Source organism: Oryzias latipes, chromosome 8 (genome assembly GCF_053564925.1).
Source record: "Oryzias latipes strain Hd-rR chromosome 8, Olatipes_Hd-rR_3.1".
NCBI lineage: Eukaryota > Metazoa > Chordata > Actinopteri > Beloniformes > Adrianichthyidae > Oryzias > Oryzias latipes.
In genome coordinates this window covers 14,173,925-14,194,891 of record NC_136244.1, presented here as the reverse complement: position 1 = coordinate 14,194,891, position 20,967 = coordinate 14,173,925, and the positions used below count along the sequence as shown (strand labels likewise).

At 38.1% G+C, this 20,967-nt stretch overlaps 2 long non-coding RNA genes across 2 annotated transcripts; both read right to left on the bottom strand.

The window, feature by feature from the left end:
* Positions 1 to 6,472: 6,472 nt before the first annotated feature.
* Positions 6,473 to 10,062, bottom strand: LOC144994296 (uncharacterized). Its single transcript, XR_013657751.1, has 5 exons — positions 9,145 to 10,062; positions 8,567 to 8,624; positions 8,349 to 8,424; positions 7,442 to 7,537; positions 6,473 to 6,949 (listed from the first exon to the last, which is right to left on the bottom strand). It is a non-coding gene; the product is annotated as an uncharacterized LOC144994296 (long non-coding RNA).
* A 2,045-nt stretch (positions 10,063 to 12,107) lies between these two features.
* On the bottom strand, positions 12,108 to 16,107 carry LOC110015421 (uncharacterized). The gene is made up of 2 exons (XR_002290613.2): positions 12,446 to 16,107; positions 12,108 to 12,365 (listed from the first exon to the last, which is right to left on the bottom strand). It is a non-coding gene; the product is annotated as an uncharacterized LOC110015421 (long non-coding RNA).
* Between the last annotated feature and the right edge of the window lie 4,860 nt (positions 16,108 to 20,967).

The following is a 20,967-nucleotide window of genomic DNA, read 5'->3' as shown; positions in this document are numbered from 1 at the left end:
CTGAAACAAAAAATGCTTTGTAATGACTGCTTGAAAAAATAACACAGCTCAGATCTGAAACCATCATACTTCACCCGAGTCAGGAGGAGCTCTCCAGCTGCAGTCTACCATTTGATGCCTCCACTACCCTGCTTTATTGATTTTATGTAAGAATTTCTTGAGAACAAAAGTGACTCAGCTGTTTTTCCTGTAACCTGCTCATCCTTTTTATTTTTTATTTTTTATTGCCACACAAACTTTTCTTTGCCATTCAGACACCAAAGGATTTGTGAGCCACTGTGTTATTACATCCAACAGAGATCCATCCTGAGCGGTAACTGACAGACACTACTGCCACCTCTGAATTGCTGACCCTTCTGAAGGACTATTGTTTACTTTAATGGATTCATTCATTTATTACTGTTATGGTCCTTCCAGGTCCTTCCTTCCTACAGCTGTGAAACCTGCAATGATTCTCTGGAGAACACTGGAAAATGAGTTGCTTCAACATTTAATTTCCTCTTGTGGATTAATTGTAATAGATAGTTTTTACATGAGGATGTGACCAAATACACTTATCGCAAAGCTCTTAAGCTCCTAAACGTATCTTCACATGCAGCAAATAGTTTTTACTTTACAAGATATCAAAATATAGAAACAAGAAGTTCCACTCAAGCATTTGGAATGTGAAAAATAAGCCAAAAAAGCTAAGTGTTAGATAGAGTAACCTTAAACTGAATGTAATACAGTCTAATGATACATCTTTTTTTGCTAGTTCTAAGCAAGTGTTTTGTAGTTTTTTGAGTTTTTATGCACCTGTCTGTAGTTTATTTTGATTGGTGATTGGAAACTACTGATTTTACAACAAAATGGCAACCAAATGAGAATATGATCTTACAAGTACAAGTTGGCCCAACTTCTCGAATCCTCATAAAATCTATAACTAGAAACACAAATCTAAATTTTTGCTTAGAAAATAATGACAATAAATGTTAATCTAATTTTTATTGAACTTTAAAATAACAACTTCAAAATTAAAATTAAAATGAACTTTTTATTTTTAAGAGCGTGGAACAAAATGAATTTGACTCATTTTAATAATAATTTTCTTATTTCTAGGTCTTAGCTCCTACTGAGACAAAAATTCTCGACTGAGCTGATTGCGAGAAAAGCTGAGAAAGACCAAAAATAGGTTAAAACAACTTAAAACCTGGTCAAATATTTGAAATGTCTGTAAACAAGGTTTCAAATCCTTGCAAATGTGAAATAGATCACATTGCACATGCTAAAAAAAATGATATAATACTGAGTTTAGTGCTGCATCTTGTTGAAAATGCTAATACTATTGCATAGGACTGTACCTGCTGCCACTGCAGTATCCTCCTATAATGGGTTATTTAATGGTTATTGTGTCCTTGCAGACAGGGTGACTGTGATGTAAGGAGGGATCTGCCTGAGCAGAGGCAATAAATGAAATAACCTCCAGGAGGAACGGGACTGTGAACTCTTCATTCTGTGCCAGCAGAGCAGCTTATTTGGGCTGCAAACATTCTTCCTCTCAGGACACTGTGGTGTTAGTGTAATCAGAGCTCACACAAATACTTGCCAAACGCTATGTCTGTGCTATTTTGTTGAGTCTTTTTTTGTCATGACGCTCCGCTTCTCTTCTGCATTCAGCTGTAGTTTTGAAAATGTTGTTTGACCTGCATGTTCAGTTCATCAGTTTGTGTTGTTTTTGCCTAAATGTTTTGGTCAGTTTTCACCTTAAGCTCACTAGGAAATGATGCTGCATTTTGTTAACAAGTAAAATTATTTAAAGGAATAAAAAGTTCTATTTTGTCTTAAACCTCGTTGCTCCAAAACTGTTTACTTTCTCACAGTGTGCTTGTGACATTGGTCACTAGTCTGCAAGGTCTTCTGATGGTTACACCCACACACCACTGAGTGCATCAGTGGCCAACATGGGGTTAAGTGTCTTGCCCAAGGACGCCACCAAATATCTGATTGGCTGTTTCACCTCCCAGGCCACAGCCGCCCCAGATCCTTGTTCTCTGTTTAGGCAATGAGCGTGCAAGTCTGCTGGAAAAATACTGTTATGGTGTTGCAGTAACAAGGTCAACAACTTGCACTCAGTAAGGTGTTCGCCAGTATAAAAGTGCGTCCTTCACCAGGGTACGATATGTCTTTGGCAATGATCTTTAATGATTCAGAACTTGAATGCTGTTTGAGCTTTCATAATAGATTGGATTTTTGCTTTCATGAACCTCAATTGTGTGATTTTATAAACTGTATTATCGTACTTTTATGTGGGTCAGCTGTTTGAATTTGTTTTCTTTTTGTGATAAAGGGAAATAGAAAGTAGGCAATATGCATGGAACCAGTTATTGTTAAATTTATATGACAAAATTTGAATTTTTGGGACAGAATAATCAGATTAATGATAAGACTTTGGACTCTTAATGCCTCGCATCTCCCTGCAACCATATTCAGTAAATAATCTATGTAATCTGGAAGCATCATAATAAAAGGAGAGATAGGAACACTCAGTTCCCTTGACTCGAGGCTGCAGCATTGGATGACCGGAGGGGGCTGAAAACAATTCACTGCAGGGACAAAGGAATTAAAGAGCTGGAATAACAGTGGGCATGGAAAACAGGCTGACTTTGTGAAGTTTAGTACAAACTTGCAGAAATGGACTGTGAAAGGAAAAAAAAAAGAATTTTGCCTTGTTGGTTGTTAATATAATCTCAAGAGAACATGTCATAAAGGACCTGATTCGTGACCCCAGAAGTGCTGCTGTGCATTTTCAGCATGCTGCCCTGACAAAATCGAATCCGTTGAGATTAGTAGCAGCATTTTTAATTTTTGTTAATACATTTATGACTTGGGGGAGAAAGATCAAGTAGAAACAACTGGGATGTGACTGTCGCCATTCCTTAAAGGCAAAAAATCCCTAAGGATTTGCCTTAATTTGTACAAAAGTGGGTTTTTCTGCATGTTTCTCAGGTTAAACTTAAGTCAGAGAGAATTTTCTTTATTCTAGCTCCCTGATCATTTTTAACATTAGACGTAGGCTTTTTTTGTTTTTATGGAAGGCTTTCATTTTGAAAAATGTCATCACCCCTACAGTAATTATTTATTTATTACTAATTTGAAGGGAATCAAACCCCTTTGTTCTCTTTTCTGAAAAGTCTTCCTGTTCTTTACAATAAACTTAACACTAAAAAAGCCAAGTCTCTAAACATTTTCCATTCAACTGAACAAAAAAAAAGTGCACATTTTGTAAACAAATCCAAAACATCAAAATGACCTCATGAACACGTTTTAGATTTAAAATGAACAAATCCTGTTAAATTAAACAATCAACATTTACTAATCTATGTACAAATGATCATGTTAGTAAGATAAGTTGAGTTCTCTACATTTGTCCAAACAAATTGATAATTTTTGCATAGAAGGATGCATTCACGCTATTTTTCTTTGCTTTCTTGTTTTTATTGATAAATACAGAATTCTAACATCCCAGTATTCTCTAGTATAATTTACTGATTTCAAATTCCCAACATCAGGTTTAATGGTCCAATTTAGTGTAGCAAAAAAGCTGTTGCATTGCACCATAATGTCAGGGTGTAAACTGAGCCTGGGTTACCAGAAATGTGAGATTGGAGCATTCGCTCATTAAATGCTACCTTTATTGTTATCCCTCCTCTAATTTCCACAGCTCACACTTCTCTTTGCAGCTGTTCGTCTCAGCGTATTTTTAGCCCCAAGCTTCATTTTGTATTGATTGCATCTGCTCTTTTTCTACGTGTGGGCAACTTGGAAGTCAGCCACATCCCTTGGTCCTCCATTGTCCTTGAAGAGGCCGTGTCATTAGATGCACATCATCTTCCAGCTTCTCCCTTTCAGTGCCAGAGGACCCCAGTGATCCTTTTTTTCATTGAGAAATGAGATGCTTAATCTCTTGGTGGTGAAGGATCAGTATATGTGCTAAATCTGGGTTCAAAGAATTTGGTGAATTACGCATCTTAAGGCAGGTTTTGTTGTTGTTTGTGGGTCAGCGCATAAATCAGACGGCAGAATATGCAAACGCACAGGATGATGGCAGGATGTTGCAGTTGTGCTCGTGAGGTAGATATGCAGGAATAGAAACAGCGTTATTCCCGGCGGCACAGAGGTATCTGGCATCATCAGCATCACAGATACTGAAGCAATTTCTCCCCTCACAAGCTGGATTTTTCTTTTTTTTTCTTTCCCTGTTGTTGTTGTTGTCCTAGACAGACTTCCAAGGTAAAAGAGGTTGGAAACTTATGAGGGGCCGTATAAGACATTATTTATTCTGAACCATTCACATTCATACATTCTTGCTCTCACAGTCATATATACTCTCTTTCGCATACATATATTCTCTTACGCATCCATATATTCTCTCTCTCACATTCATACATTCTTGCTCTCACAGTCATATATACTCTCTTTCGCATACATATATTCTCACTTGCACATCCATATATTCTCTCTCTCGCATGCATATATATTACTTTACACATACATACATTCTCACTCTCATTGTCACTCTTAAAAAAGAATGTATGTATGTGAAAGACAAGTATATATGAACGTGTGAGGAAGAGTTTATATGTGTGTGTGAGAGAGGAGTATGCATGAAACGGAAGTGACTTTGGATGAAAAGGAAGGCACTTTGAATGAAAAGGAAGGCACTTTGAATGAAACGGAAGGCAGATGATTTCTCGTGCTCTGATTGGACGAGAGGCCGCCACCTCCCATTTTGAACAGACGCTAACACGAACCAATAAGAAGGCCATCGGAACCTTAAGAAATATTTTATCTTCACCTCAAGTGGTCACAAATCTGTCTGCATCTTTAGAGACACAAAGGAATGTCTCAAATACCAATAATGGTAATAGAAGTGCCACCGAAACAGAAAATCCGTATCCACCTTATTCCTAGCCCCCATGAGCCTTTGCGTGAATTATGGGCGACACTTCCTGTAGACGCTGGAACACGCATTTACATTAAAACAAATTCCTCTTGTTTTCGATCCATAACTACATATAAATGTGGGAAAACCAGCTGTCATTTCTTAAAAAAGGCAACGGTGAGGTGGAGATGAAATATTTGTTAAGGTTCCGATGGCTGCAGGACCCCCGTGGCTACTTCTTGCCGGTTCGTTTTTTTTTAAAAATAAACTTTATTAACAATATCTTGCACATACAAAATACCAAACACAAAACTCCACTGTGTGCAAAATACAATCTTCACGTTCGCCATGAGAATGAACAAAAAAAACATAATGATAACCATGTAAAACAGGTTATGCAAAAAGAAAACAAAAATAATAAGGCAAAGGAATCTGTTAAAGTTTCAGGAGAGACCATGTTTCAACTGTTCTGACAGCTTTTTTGTTAGTGGAAGATTTAATACTGTTCACATACAAAACCATTTCTTTCTGAAAAACATAAAACACGTTTTTTTTGTTGGCATATTTACACTTGTGTATAAAGTATTAGCCATAATCATAAGTAAATTAACTACATGTATTTTTTCTGCATTAAGTCTCTTATGTAAAATATCCAAAAATAATATGCTCGTAAAATAATCTATAATCTTCACATAGATGAGTTCTTGTAAAATGTATCACATCTTTCCAAAATAGTTGAGTGAAAGAGCAAAACCAAAAAAGATGAGGCACAGTTTCTGGTGAGGAATGACAGAATGAACAGTTTATGTCCAGATCTTTTTTAAACTTAGTAAAGAAATGTTTCACTGGATAAAATTTGTGAAGAATTTTGAAAGAAATTTCTCTGATTTTATTGGTGATGAAATACTTTTGTGGCAGGGTCCAAACCTTTTCCCACTGAATTCTACATCCAAAGCTGTTCCAGTATGAGATAACATACGGTTTTGTGGCAATCTCATTTTGAAACAGAGAACGGATACTTTGATTATTCCTGCTAGCTGAAAAACATACCTTTCCACACCACAAGTCTGTTAATTTGGGATTTCTTGCTGGTTCATGTTAGCGTCTGCACTGTAATCCCTAGCGAGTTGACTGAACTTAAAAATTATTGTGTAACAGATTACGCAACAGTTAAGTTATATTATTAAAACTTTTAAGTTAACATTTATTAAAATTCATATTGTCAGTTGGCTTACATTTGTATTATTTCATATAAAAAATATTAAGATTCCTCAACTTATAAAAGAGAGATTATTTACTTAAAGTTTTTAATATTTTCCAACTAAAAAACGCTTTAACTAACTATATTTTTATATTACTCAACTCATAAAATATGTAAAATTCACTCAAATGCTTTATAAATTCTTTAACTCATTAAATGTGTAGCATTGAAAATATTTAAAATTCTTCAGCTTAAAATGTATTCTAAACAGAGATATTGATACTGCCCCACTACATTTTAAAGGCTAACATTGATAAAAACCAACAAACGTGAAGGCCACACAATAGTGATTGCATAATACACTTTTTTTAATTGCTCTTTAAAAAAAAGCACAAATATCAAGAGGATGAAGAAACAATAAGTGCAATAAAACTGCATTATAAGAGTGCCACACAACATATTGACAAAAAGAGTTGGTTTTGTATTGTACGGCAGAAAAAGCATATGATCACAACAAAACACATTAGTTACATAACACTTAAACCAACAAATAGTCCATTCTGGAAGACTCACTCAACGAAACATTCTTCAGCGTCAATAAATGTCCTTTCAGTGGTTTGCTGTCCTCAAGGCTCAAGACAGCATTCTGAATAAATATGAAGGCAAGTTCAAGTTTTTTGGGGTGCTGTAGGTCCAGAGCATAGATGTCCCCGAAGAGTTAGAAGAGATTAGTCAGCCAGATGTGTGGGACCACTGACGGCAGTATCAGGAGCATCACCACGACAACTGAGAAGATACCCACAGAAGTGTCTGTGAGGTCTGGTATTCTGGAAAATACAAAACAAAAAACACAGATGAGTTCAGACCCTCAAAGATATTCATCACACTAATGTCCAAAACTGACATTCCTGCCATCTGTCAATGGGAATCTTTTCATGCTAACATTCTGTTAGCTTTTAATCAACTGGCTATGATGTTTTAAGGACCAACTCCAATTAAAATTGTGTTTTTAAAAAGTTCTTTAGCATTTTTCTGAAGGAGGACATTTATAAAATAATTTAAGACTAAAGCTTCATTTTTCTTTATTCAAATAATGATGGATCAGGAGCAGAAAAAGGTAAACGAAAATGTTCCCACTCCTTCCAATCAGGAGTCCCTGATGTTCGTCTCATCTTCCATCTCATTTTTAAAACCATTTAAAAATATCACTCAGTTTACAAACTACAAACAATTGCCCTATTTATTATGTCACTCAATAAAATCTCAATCAATATTAAAGGATTAGTGAAAACCATTGACAGGGAGTCGTTTGCACTTACTGTACAGGTCTTGAAGAAGTTGGAGGCATCTTCATGCAGATAAACAGGAAGTGCAAGGAGGACAAGTGCCCGTCTCATGTTCACGTCACGCTGGTCCTAAAAGAATAAAAAGAAATATCCATTACCTTTGAAGCAAATGCAGAGCAAACACTTCCAATATTTATTTAAGGAACTTTAAGAAATAATAAAATGATACCTTTTCTAGATGTCTATTTCTAGTAAGAGGACATACAGTGTTCATGGCATGATCCACTTCAGGTCAAAGACCCAAAGTCATTTTTAAGGCAAGTTACACCTTGGCTTCTTACAGCTGTTTACAAATGATTTGTTATCCGTTTTTGAATTATGCACATTAGAAATTCACCTGGAGGTCATAAATCCTAACCAAGCTGGCCAGTTCCTGTCTGTTTTGGTGGACTTAGTCTCAGAAAAGGGCAGCTTTAAGTTACACAAACATGTAAAAACTGCACAATTTCCTCTGACTGCATCTACTCTACATAAATCCATTTCAGATCTTGTCAGATGAGTTTTCATGGTTTCAAATGATGGAATGGTGCTAATGCAACATCATTTTATTATTGTAATATACTGTCATAAAGACATGACAATATTCCAAAGTGTTTCCACATACATGGCAGTGGAAACACTTTGGAATATTTGCTATGTAGTACTGCAGTATTATATGTAGTACTGCATAGTGCCAAAGTAACAGAACACAACTTGCACCTCCATTCCATTGTGCCACCTTCAGCCTGCAATCTAAATATGTTTAGTTCAAATGTAAATAATTTCAGCTCTATTTAGACCTTTGGCTAGTTAAAATGTGCATAAATGTTTCCATGCTGCCGTATAAATCTAATAATGGTAATAGTTCAGGATGAATATATTAAATAAGTATAAAACTCACCCACTGACACCTCTTTTCTGGTGAAATGGTGACTTTCTGGTGAACTTTCTGAAGTTCAGTTTCTGAAGTTCAGTATCTGAAAAAGTCCAAAAGAGATTTTTCAATGTTAAAAAATGTTTCAATTATATTCTGATCAAAAAACATTTATTGCACTACACAACCTATTGCATTTTTTGTTTTTTTAAAATAGCTCTAGACAAATAACTGAGACAAGTTACCTGGCTGGCCTTGGCGTCTACCTGGAGGTGAAACACTGAACACTCTGTAGTTCGGTACCTGAACACAACACGAGCACGTTGATTAATTTATTTTTACAAAAACCTTTTTTATAACGGAGATCAGTGATTTATAAAAGCTTAAAGCTGCATTCAAAACCCAATGCTTCCATGTAGCAACCAGGCTTAAAACTGTTGGCGGTAGCTCCTCCCACACAACCGTTAGAGGCTTTGAGTGACATTTTTGGACAAATGTCCAGCAGCAAACTTTAGCCACAGACAGAGGCCTCCAACGCGAATTTCACACGCGGATCATGTTTAGTGTGATTGCAGCATAACAGATCATTTCTACCTCTGAAAAAAAAAAAAACCTCATCACTGTCGTAACTTACGGGCAGAAATGCATTTTGGGTTTGGCTCGCCATACGTCTGCTATGACAAACTAATCATGTATGCATTGCCACATTAAGCTCTAAAACAATCGTAACACACATATGTTTAAACAACAGTAAACCACATTTACGGTAGTATAAGAGCATTCTTAAAGCATTCATTCAAAATAAACCATGAACGATACTTACCAAATTAAATCAGGGCTGAAGACAAGACGGCACCATCAGCGATGAGGCGGATGAAAAAAAAAAACCCGAGGTTGGGGCGTCTTGAAGCGGGACGAAATCGCAACGCTTTGCAGAAAAATAAAATGCTCGACTTTCAATTTCAAACGTCGCATACTCGCATTCGGCAAATCCAACATGGCCACCTGAGCTAACGTAGAGAAAACGAAAGACCCTCCCACCAGTACGTGATGACGTCATGACGCTACTTCAGGGATCTTAAAATTTTTGAGTGCTAGATACAAATAAGCTTTAAAATATTTAGCACTGTTAAGTTAAATTTGAAAAAATCTTGATAGAGCTTAATACATTATAGTTGAATCAACTACAAAATGACATTTAAGTTGTGTAACCTTAATAGTTATGAGTCAGTACAAGTGATAGGGTTTAGAGTGTGTTCAAAATGGGAGGTGGCGGCCTCTCGTCCAATCAGAGCACGAGAAATCATCTGCCTTCCGTTTCATTCAAAGTGCCTTCCTTTTCATTCAAAGTGCCTTCCTTTTCATCCAAAGTCACTTCCGTTTCATGCATACTCCTCTCTCACACACACATATAAACTCTTCCTCACACGTTCATATATACTTGTCTTTCACATACATACATTCTTTTTTAAGAGTGACAATGAGAGTGAGAATGTATGTATGTGTAAAGTAATATATATGCATGCGAGAGAGAGAATATATGAATGTGCAAGTGAGAATATATGTATGCGAAAGAGAGTATATATGACTGTGAGAGCAAGAATGTATGAATGTGAGAGAGAGAATATATGGATGCGTAAGAGAATATATGTATGCGAAAGAGAGTATATATGACTGTGAGAGCAAGAATGTATGAATGTGAATGGTTCAGAATAAATAATGTCTTATACGGCCCCTCATAGAAACTTATTTACTTTACATCATGGTTGCATCTGGAGTTTCAACTGCTTATTGAATAATCTATAACTACCAAAGAAAATGTCTGGCTGAAAAACAAAATTCAGCAAGTGACCCTGTCAGTGTCCTGCTTCCTCTCATGCGTCGACTTTTCAGTTTTCTTAGCTGGCCTGAAACAGCCCCCAGAGCTCAGATAATGATTTTTCCACTTGCATGCCCTCTCCTCCCGTCCCTCCTGGCTGCTGCTTACGCTGTGTACAGCTTTTGTACACATGCTAATTATTGACAAGAAGCCATCCACCAAATCAACATCCCTTCATTTGGTCCCAACTTTTACAACTATCATTGAATTCAGCCGTTTGACTAGAATTTTTGCTCAAACATTGACATTTGAGGTGCAGCTTCCATAAAACATGGGCTCTGGCTGAGAACAAGGGGTTCATTGACCAATGTGGTAAGAGGAGGAGCATTTGGGGAGTCCTGGCATTCGGTCTGGCATTTGACAGTCTGATTAGAGGCTGGTTAAGGGTCTGAACTGAAGCATGCATGGCTGAGCTCTGCAGGGCATGCGTACTGTCAATATTGGTCTGGGAAATGAATGGTTTTCAGCGCTATATGTGTTGGTGGGTCCTGTTGCTCAATACAAACATGACGGAGAAACTTATGATTTATGTCTGACCACAATTTTTTCAATGCTTTCAAGAGTAAATTCATCTTCATGGGAGACAAGTTTTTGTCTTCTACATTTACTGCTTCTGTGTCCTTGGAGGGTTTTTTTCTGTTCATGTTTGCGCAACGTTGAGTGTTATTCAAAAATCCCAGCAGGAAGCCATTGTTGCTTTTCTTTGACAACAATCTGCCTTCCCATTTGAGGGAGATTTATACCTGCGGGGATAATTTTGACTGATTCTTTTGAATGTGAAAACCCGTATAACAGTCTTTTCTATCTGCTATAACAGTTTTGCAATTCTGTGCTCCTAGATAAGGCTTGCAAGCTCCTTTTTATTAGATGTGTGTCATAAATGCTTGCACAAACAGAGTTCTGATGTCAGCTTTGCCATGTGGAAAGACTTTGTACACGGAGTGTGACAAACTGCCTTTAAAACTGCAGCTGAGCACACGTTTGGCCGCAAACATGAACGAAATAAAGCAGATTTGCAAGAGTTAGATTTGTGAAACGGACACAAATTTTGATCTTTTTGAATGGACATAACACACTTTTGTGAGTTTTACTTCCTTTTGAGCTTTTTGCTTTACCGTACTTGGTATAGTTAACTTATGTAATCGCTGTGCCAGGGCCCATATTGTTCCTGCTGTGCAAACACAGATGGCTGTGGCCCAGGACTACTAACTAGGGCAGCGTTTTCAGTGTACATGCCTGTTGCATAACACATGAGCAGGATTTGAGCTCGGCCACTGAGACCTGACCTCCGAAAGGCCGCTCTGCTGTCACAATGACCTGCTCTTTAATTAATACAAACACACAAAAAACAAAAGCTGCCAAAGAACAAAAGGAAAAAGAAAACATGATATAAAGAAATACTTACCTTCCAAATCTCATTTGGTAGAAACTTTTAGTATTTTACAATAGATTTTAATACCTGTTGCTGATGGTAGTACCGTACTTGTCTAACAACCTGTGTTACACATGCATATTTATTGCGGTGGACTTCACACAAGAATTGTGAAGATAGTGGGCGTTTCCTCTTTTAGTGCGTGCTATAAATAAACATTTAATCTTGCATAAGTTTTATGTCAGCAGAAGTCATTCTTGCCAGCCGGTCTGAGAAGGATTAGCAAAGGTAAAAATGGCATGCACAGGTACCTCCACAGCCATGAATCACCCCAATGACCTGATGTTGGTGGAGCCCATTTAGTGCACAATGGCCTTTTACAATTGATTGTTACAGTTGCTGCTAGTTGATTACTGGGCTATGTGGAAAAAGCTAAATTATTCACACTCTGCGCACACAATAAACCTAATGTCATGGCAAGCTAGGCGAGGCCGACCCAGGTGTTGGAACCCGGAAGGAAAACACAAGGTAAGTAAGTTGGTAAGTCAGGTTTAATGTAATTTGAGGTGGCTTGGAAATCTTGAAGAGGCTGGAGGCTGGAGAGCAGTGGGCGAAGTTTCTGAATGCAGCTTGACGGTTGTGGCTTGAGGCGAGGATGGTGTTCGGAGTTGGCTCGTGGCGTGGCTGGAGGTCAGAGATGGCTCGAGACGTGGCTGGAGGCTCTTGGTGTTCCGAGAGGTTCTGTGGCTCTGGTAATCCGATGACTCAGGTGTCCACTCGTGGTCAGAATGTCCTGAAGGTGAGGCAACACAATAGTTAGACGTGAACATTAAAACTTTGGCAAAACTCTTGACGAGAGACCAAGTTATGCACCATCAGGGGCAATTAACTGGCGATGAATGCTGGATCAGGATCTCCTTAAGTAGGCCAGGTGGGTGATGAGGTGAGTGGACACAGCTGGGATGCATCAGGAGCCAAGCAGAGAGGGGAGGAGAACTGACAGAGGCACCATGACACCTAAATGAATGATTGGTTGAAATATATATTTTTCAAAAAAAATATTTTTTTACCTTTTTCAAGACTTTCAGAAAATGGCGTATACTTAAATATTCTTTACTACCTTCTAAGAAGATCCAAAGCACTTTACAGGCACAGTCCCATTTACCCATGTCCACACACACATTCACACACAGATCTGATCTGGGTCTCCCTGTGCCGATCCCCAGCCTGGATAAAATTCAGTATCAGGAAAGGCATCTGTCGTAGAATTTTTATCTGTATGAATCAGTGAAAGCTGATTTGCCGTGGCGACCCGACGGAATGTACCGAAAGATAAAACAACATTAAAGTGGGGCTGCATGGTGGCACAGTGGCAAGCACTCTCTTGGAAAATAGATGGATGGTGTCATGGATTCATGTACTGTCCCTCTTTCTCACTCCCCTCCTGTGGTACTCACCTCTGGCTTGTCTGTGCTTCTGTATCTGACCGTGTACCTTGTCTCTGGCTTGCCTCTACTACTCCTCCTACACCTGGCTGTGGATCCTGCCTCCGGTTCGTCTCGCGCCCCCAGCCGTCCCCCAACTTCATCTGGATGAAGCTCATCAATTGGACTATTTAAGCATGTAGTTGTAGATTTGGATAAGTTAATTCTTCTCTATACGTTCTGGTACATCACCTGTCCGTCCTTTGGGAGAATTCCTCCTTCATGTGGGCACCCTGAGCTTTCTTCGTTTTTTGCGGATTCTGTTTTTTTAGGAGTTTTTCCAAACCACGAAGGAGGATCTAAGGGCAGGGATGCCCAGTTTAGCTTAGTCTGTTAATTTAAAGTTTAGTATTTATCCTATTGAATTGTATGCATCTATGATCCTTTTGATTGCATGTTCACTTTACAATTACCAGTACGAAGCCCATTAAGACGACTGTTGTGAATTTGGGCTACACAAATAAAATTGAATTGAACTGAAAATTGTCTTACAACAAACCTGAAAGGTCATAATTTCCTCAAGTGTAAATGTCAGCATTAGGCAATCTTAATTTTCTGATCAAGTTTACTTTTAGTTTGAACATCTGGTTTGCCTAGCTGATTTAAGTATGAACAAACGTGACATTTGGTAAGTTCTCAGGGATTTCTTTAAAATAAAATCTTTCATATATTAATTCTACAATTTTGCCTCTTCTGCAGATGCAAATAACTATTATAAAAAAACAACATGATGAAAAGATCTCATAAAGTGACAGAATATGCTTTGGTTTTTACTCTCTATCTGTGCTGCTGTTAAAAAGAAACAGGAAATCTTATTTTTTTTTGACAAAATCCCATGGAGTTTGTGAAAAATCTCTTGAGTGATAAAATTCTATTGGCATTAGCGTCTATTTTGCCAGTATTTATACATCCATGAATGTACATTTCCTTTTGTGTGGATAGTTGTGTTTTTCGAAAAGTGAAAGTTTCAGAATAAAATTGTCTGGATGATTCCCACAAAGAAACAAAGCAAACTTTCAGGATAATAAATAATTCAACCAACCACAGATGTAGAGCCTCCTGTGGACTGCAGCTCACATTTTTCTTCATTTTTTGCTATCTGTGGCAGTAACAAACTGTTGCAAATTCCCAAAAAGGGTAGGAAAATATGGGCAATAATCATGTTGATTATAAATGACTTCCTGATGTTAAAATACTAAGAAAAGCAACACAAATGAGATTGTTTTGTATCGTATTTATAGCTGTCCCTTCCCATCTCTCTTTCTGTCATTATTTCCATGTATTACTCACCCACCATCCCACCTCAGAGGACAATATCCCCCACTCTGTCATAAATATGCATTCACTTGCATCCGAAACACCCACTGTCTTTATTGTCCAGCTTTTCTCTAAAAAACACTAATTTCTGTCTTAAAAAAGGCCTCCTTAATGCTTTCAAAATAGTGTGTGAGTGCCTTTGTGAGCTGTTTGTCCACAGAATGATGAGGAGGATGAGAGAACCAAATATTAACACATTGTGCTATCTTTATTGCCAAAAAAAAGAAAAAAAAGACAGCCTCTGTTTTTCTCGGTGTAACCCTGCAGTTGTCCTGGCAACATTAGTCACATCATTTTAATACAACCTGTGTGTTTGCAGGAGCACGTACACAAATGACAGACAGATGGAGTGGCGTAAATTAAAGGATGCAGAAGAAAGGTGAAAGTGAAGAGGGAGGAGGGACCGTGAGAATAGTTTCCATGGTGACCGTGACATCATCAGAGCCTTGTGCATCAATGAGAGTTTTGTCTGCATGTAGGGGAAGCCAAGAACTGGTCCTGAGATGATCAAGGAAGGCGCTTTTTGTGAAACTTAAGTGGCAAAAATTGTGCTTTGTAGACCAGAAAAATGTGAATTTTTTTTCTTTATCTTTTCTGTTGATTTTTCTTTTCTCTGCTGCCTCTGTGGTGGGTGGATACCGCGACCGCTCCGAGTTACGTCAACACACTGTGAAGGTGAATTGTAGGTTTCAATCAGCTTAGCTGCTTTAAATTGGGTCATTATTTTGATGGATGAAGAGAGGGGAAAGGCATAAGACCGTTCAAAGAACCCTGTCATCACTGATGTGATTAGGGGGTTGTTTACACAGAAATGTAAGCAGGCTAGATTACCAGTAAAAGAAAAAAACCCAACAAGAGGTCTCAGGTAAAATAATAAAAGTATCTCTAAAACAATTTTGAAAAATTTGTTTATCAGTGGAAATAATAATAAGAACAATTTTTTAAAGCACGACCAAAATTTGGAGAAAGTTCAATAAAAAACCAGGAATGTTTTACAGGAGGAACATAAAAAAAAGAAGCTGCCATTGAGGTCTTGGGTTAGAAAATCCAAAAGCTGTGCCCCTGTATAATAGAAAATTCTCAGCACAAGTTATGAAAGACAGATGTTCCAAAAGAAAAATGGGAAATCACAGTTTTGCACAACAGACTGGATGATTGGGTGAAGGTGATGTTCTCAAAGAGGCCTACACTTCATTGAGTCTGATGAAACAGAAAAATGACTTTTTTTAACAAGTAGAGGTTTCATTGAAATAGTTTATACACTTAATTGTTTTCAAGATATAAAAGAATTCTGGTTTCAAAAGTCCGAGACATCTGTCAAAAAACCTGTTGTGTTTGCTGCTGTACGATGCTTTTTGAACCATAAAAAACAAAACTATGTCCCATTTATTCACCCTGAACATACTAAAGTATTCTGCAGAGTTCCCTAACCCATAAGAACTCTGACCCATAGTTTCTTAAAAATAAAATTGTATATTTTACCAAAAACCAAGTGGACCACTCATTTTTCTGTTAAGCTGATGTCACTATGGGTTTTCATGGTCTAATCAACTTCAAACAACTTCCTTTAAATGTCTGAGAGGTCACAACCTTAGTCACATGTCCTCGGAGTCCCTCCCACTTTCTCCAGTGAACTCACCAGTTGTCCAAAGACATCATCCATGGCACCATTATGTCAAATACAAAGATTTGTGTGTGAGTGGTGAGCCAGGGGTCAATGCTTTGATGTCTTATCGACAGGGTCAGCACTTTTAGGGGCACAAAATCTCAATTAAAAAAGGTAGTTAGTGTTTTGGGGCATCTTTTAGAAGTCATTTTATCACTTTATATGAGTGTAAGGTGGTGTTTTCTACAATTAATTTTATAAGCAATTGTACTTTTTTTTGTAAAAAGCATACAAAAATCCAAACCAACGACACAACTCTTGTTAGTTTTCCTTTCCAACTGGTTTGCATGTACCACTCTGTCATCTAATATTTGCACACATTTGCGACAGAGGCTAAATAAAGGGAAAGGTTGATATCCTGTTCGGATTTTAAGTATGCATCACTCACTCCATGATGCCATATCTGTTTCAAAAACAGGTACAACCAACGGCTGCCGAGAGTCCTGCTCAGCTGTCAGAGTTAGCACATATCTGTGTGCATGTTACTCATTGATAATGCAGCTGGAGATCTGGCATGACTCAGGCTCTCAGAAGCATGCATATTCAGACACGGTGCTGCGCCAAGACTATGGAGTTCTTTGAAATGAACACAACTGACTGTAACTATTATTAAAATTGTGCATTTTGTCTGCTTTCCACATAACGGATGATTATATGTTGCTGACCTAAGAGAAACTTGAGTGAAGGTTCAAATTCTCATAAAATCTTTAAAACAAGCAATACTGTTTTGAGCCAGATTGACGTGTTCTTTGACCTGAAAATATATGTCAAAATGCCCAATAAAAAAGGAGTAAAAGAGACCCTTACCACCTTCACGTTTTACATTTGAGATAATTAAATATATACTTTTCCTTCTAAACACCTGACAATAAATGCATCTTAAAATCATATTTTACCTTATCTTTCACCAAACATTGTGGAAAAAAAGCTTTTAAAAATGGTTAAAAAAAGGTTAACAATTGAAATTACCAACCAAAATAAACCATAATTTAAAGTTTTCTTTTCTGTTTTTGAATAAAACTTGTGACCTAAAAAACATTTTGAAGTATTTGTGTCTTTAAAATTCATTACAACGAAATATAAAAACAGAAAAAGACTATAAATATTACAGACAAAGGCATTTGGTTCAAGTATGAGAGTTTGGTTTCAGTCAATACCAAATCAGTTTTCCTGGAGAAAAAGCTTCTTACATAACCATTGAATTCATTTGCATAATATTTACATAACCATAAGGCTTGAAAGAAAACAAAACTCCCTGAAGTTCACCACTTTTTTTAACTAGTTGAGGAAGACACAGCAGCAACTTTTATTATATAAAGAATGCTCAGGATGTGACGTTTTTTCTCGGCAATGTTACATGATCAGTAGAATTAGCTATGGATCTTAAAATGGGTTGCAGACTGGTACGATATGTTTGTTTTTTTAATAAACTGGAAACCCTGTTTTTTTCCCCTCTAATGAGGGAAGCGCTCTGCTTCCTTTTGGTGCTGCTCTATCTGTTGTCTTGTAAATAAAACTCTATTCTGTTGATTCCTTCATTTTGACAGATAAAACAACACAGATTTTCAGATTTTGGCTAAAATCAGCATAATCATCACTAAAAGACCACTGGGAACGCTTTGAAAATAGATGATCGGAGTGGGGCTTCAAATAATGGTCTGCTGTGGAAAGATTAGAATGCCAATTTGAGATTTCGTCATTGCCGCTTCATCTATTGATTCTGCGCACAAATGAGTGATACAGGCGTGCTCTGCTCATGCTCTATAGGTGATGGTAATTATGCATTCAGATATGGACTCCGGCCTGCTCAGAGATGCATGAAATTGTGTCCATCTCTTAGAAGGTTTCTGAGTACCGGTATATAGATTCAAGGAAGTATTTTTCCACATTCTCCCTCTGGTCAATACAACCGTGGAATTATTACCCCCCTCCTCTCTCTTTTCCCCCCTTCATCTTCCTTCTCTGTTTTCTGGCTCTATCTCTACTTTCATCTATCAGGCACACGTCTCTGCAGACGGCTCCTGCTGTGTACTTTTAATTCCTCTCTGTGAATCCTAATTGCCTGCTGCGTCTGCCCATGGACAGGTCTAATCAGAATTATGAGAAGAGCATCGGACTGCAGTCCAAAACCCTCCTGAAGTGTTTTTAATCACGCTCTCTCTGCTTGTCTGGAGGTGGTCTTCACTCTGATGACTTGAATTTGTTTAAACAGGAAATCAGTTTTTCTGTCTGCTACTGTACAAGTTTAATTACCTGATTTTTTTTCCTCCTAGCTCCTTTTTTATTGATGTTCTTTGCCTTTTGACTTTTTTCCTGGTAACTGTAGAGCCCAGGCCTTCGTATCCTCCAAACTATTTGTATACATCAGCTCATGTCCCCCACTAACTGCTATTGTGATGATGCTATTTTCACAAAATGCTTCAAAAGTGGCCCAATTACGAGAAGCTCCACAAGTCAATGAGCGTTTGCTCTGATGCATCACCACAAAATTCCCCTGGCAACATTTGCAGGTTGTAATTGACCCATATGGGTGGAAGATGTAAAATAGTACAGGCCAAGTTCATGGAAACCCACAAGAAGTGGGGGCAAAAGTGTAAAGAAAGCTCTCAGATTCAACTTTTCTCTGTGTGTTGAGTAGTTCTGTGGACTTTGTTTCCCAAACATAAAGTCTAAACTCATAATGAGAGGATTTTAAAAGTTTTTCTTCACAGAGCTTTTTCACATGAAAAAGAAATCTCCTGTAAATAGAACGTCACCAGGAGGTTCTCAACTATTTTTTTCTCACATCCTGAACCCCGCAGGAGGGCAAAAGAGGCAAACAAGAGGTTTATTAACACCATTTTCTGTTGTTTTCGCATGAAGAAAAAGTTACATTTGGATGATTTGGGTGTGAAAGTTGGTCAAAAACATACCATCCAGCAGAGGTTGTGGAACAAAAATCTCCAAAAGCCCTGTCTTCTGCTTGCATTTCTTTTTCATCCTCTCCTTCTAGTCTTTTGGGGGGTTTTTTGGGCTGAATCTTGACCATGAGCAGACACCAGAAAATGACTTTGTGGGGGTGAGAGGATTATAAAAACAAAGGGAGCAGTTCGAATCACCCTTTCCCGAGGCATCCAGGCACACTTTCAAACTCCATCAGCAGAAACAGGACTTTTATGTGAATTCCTACAATACAGCTCCTTCTCCAGAGTTGTGTGTACCAGGGTTTCTACGCCCGTGGGCTTGTCAAAAATAGATCTCCTCTTCCAAGTGCAACACTATAGGATATTTTATGTAACACGCAGCCATGGATCTTTGCTCTTATTGTTATTCATGCCGCCGTCTGGCACATTCAGTCCTGCTGTTTGGGACTCGCATGCAACATGTACCATGTCCCAGCATCTGGGAGACAGCCCAGCCGGAAGTCAGACTTCTTTTAAACGACTGTCAACTCAACGAAATACTTTACATTCAGACGGCGTGAAGGATGGAGGATCCAAAAAAAAAAAAAGGATAATAAATAAAACAAGGTAACCAAGGTGATGTCAGGCACTAACCAAAATCAGAACTGATGTTGCCTGTCAGTGCCTCAGATGAATCACAAATACCTCCACATCTTTCTCTTATCTGTCCAGTAGCTTTATCGTGTCTCATAACTGAATTGATTCTCTTTGTCCTTCAGGCACTGTAGGGTGTAGCTCTATCATTCGAGTCAGTTAATGTGCACGGAGCCATTAAAGGGAGGTGCACTTATGTCAATATCCATAAAGGTTTGCATTGGATTTCTTTCCTTTCTTATGTTGCTGTTTTAATTATACTATCACATCAGGTGCAAACATGAGGTAATAAAGTCAAAAGGGCCCAGTTGAAGTTTTACCAGTGATTTACGGGCCAAAAAAGACATTGTAATGGTTGCAAAATGTGACAATGAGTTAGAGATGTTCCAATTTATTTTCATGCAACAACAAAAAATATCAAATATAACCAAGGCCTTTATGAGAATCTATAAATCAACAAATGTGATCAGACTCAACATCCTCAGCTGAAATGCATTTCCTTTGTTTAAAAAGAGAGCACAGATTAGAAATGGGCTGCTTCACATTCAGCAGCTTCGTGCATTTGAGCCCTGCAATGCTCTCCCCTCCTGATGGCAAATAGATTTATTGATGTTGCACTACTAGCCTTCCATCAGATGAATTATGTAACAGCCTGGATGGCTTATGCACAGGAAAGAAAAAAAAAGTATTTATGCTTCTGTCGTGACAACTGCTCACACAACCTCTGCATTTACATACACCGCGCCCTGTAAATCCTCCATGTGGATGCATGCTGCGTGACTCACCGCTGGCCACTGGTGCATGATGTCTGATAGGCAGCCCCAGCTGACAAGCTGTTCGAAAGCTAAAAGAAAATGAAATTGTGTCATCTTTTGCCTACATCCTAGATGTTTGTGATTTGCAAAGAGATGCCACACTAAGTGGGTGACTTTTGCAGGAGTTCAAGCTATGAAATAAGAAGATGTTTTCCGATGCATTCAAACTAATGCTGATCAATCATGAGCTCTGATTTCTGTCGCTCCTTTCATTCCTTCTTTACGTTCCTCTTGTTGAGCTTCAGTATTCTTTTTGCAAAGCGAAGAGGCTGAACCTGAGATCAAAATATTGTACCTGTTGGCTGGAGGTGTACTGTCACAGATCCAAAAGGACATACGTTTTCTACTACATTTACACCGGGTGATGCACATTCAAGAACGCACTAAATGGGCATTCTTCAGCAGGCTTTTAGCATATGGTGTTCAAACCGGACTGTCGCTGCCTGCTACTAGCGCATTTATCTACAATTGGAAGAAGCTTGGCGCAAAATGTCAAAGTGGTGCAAACCTGGCAAATCTTACTCCAGGCTTTTTCTTTCACAGCTCTATTCCGAAATACGAAAGACTTGGTGTTACA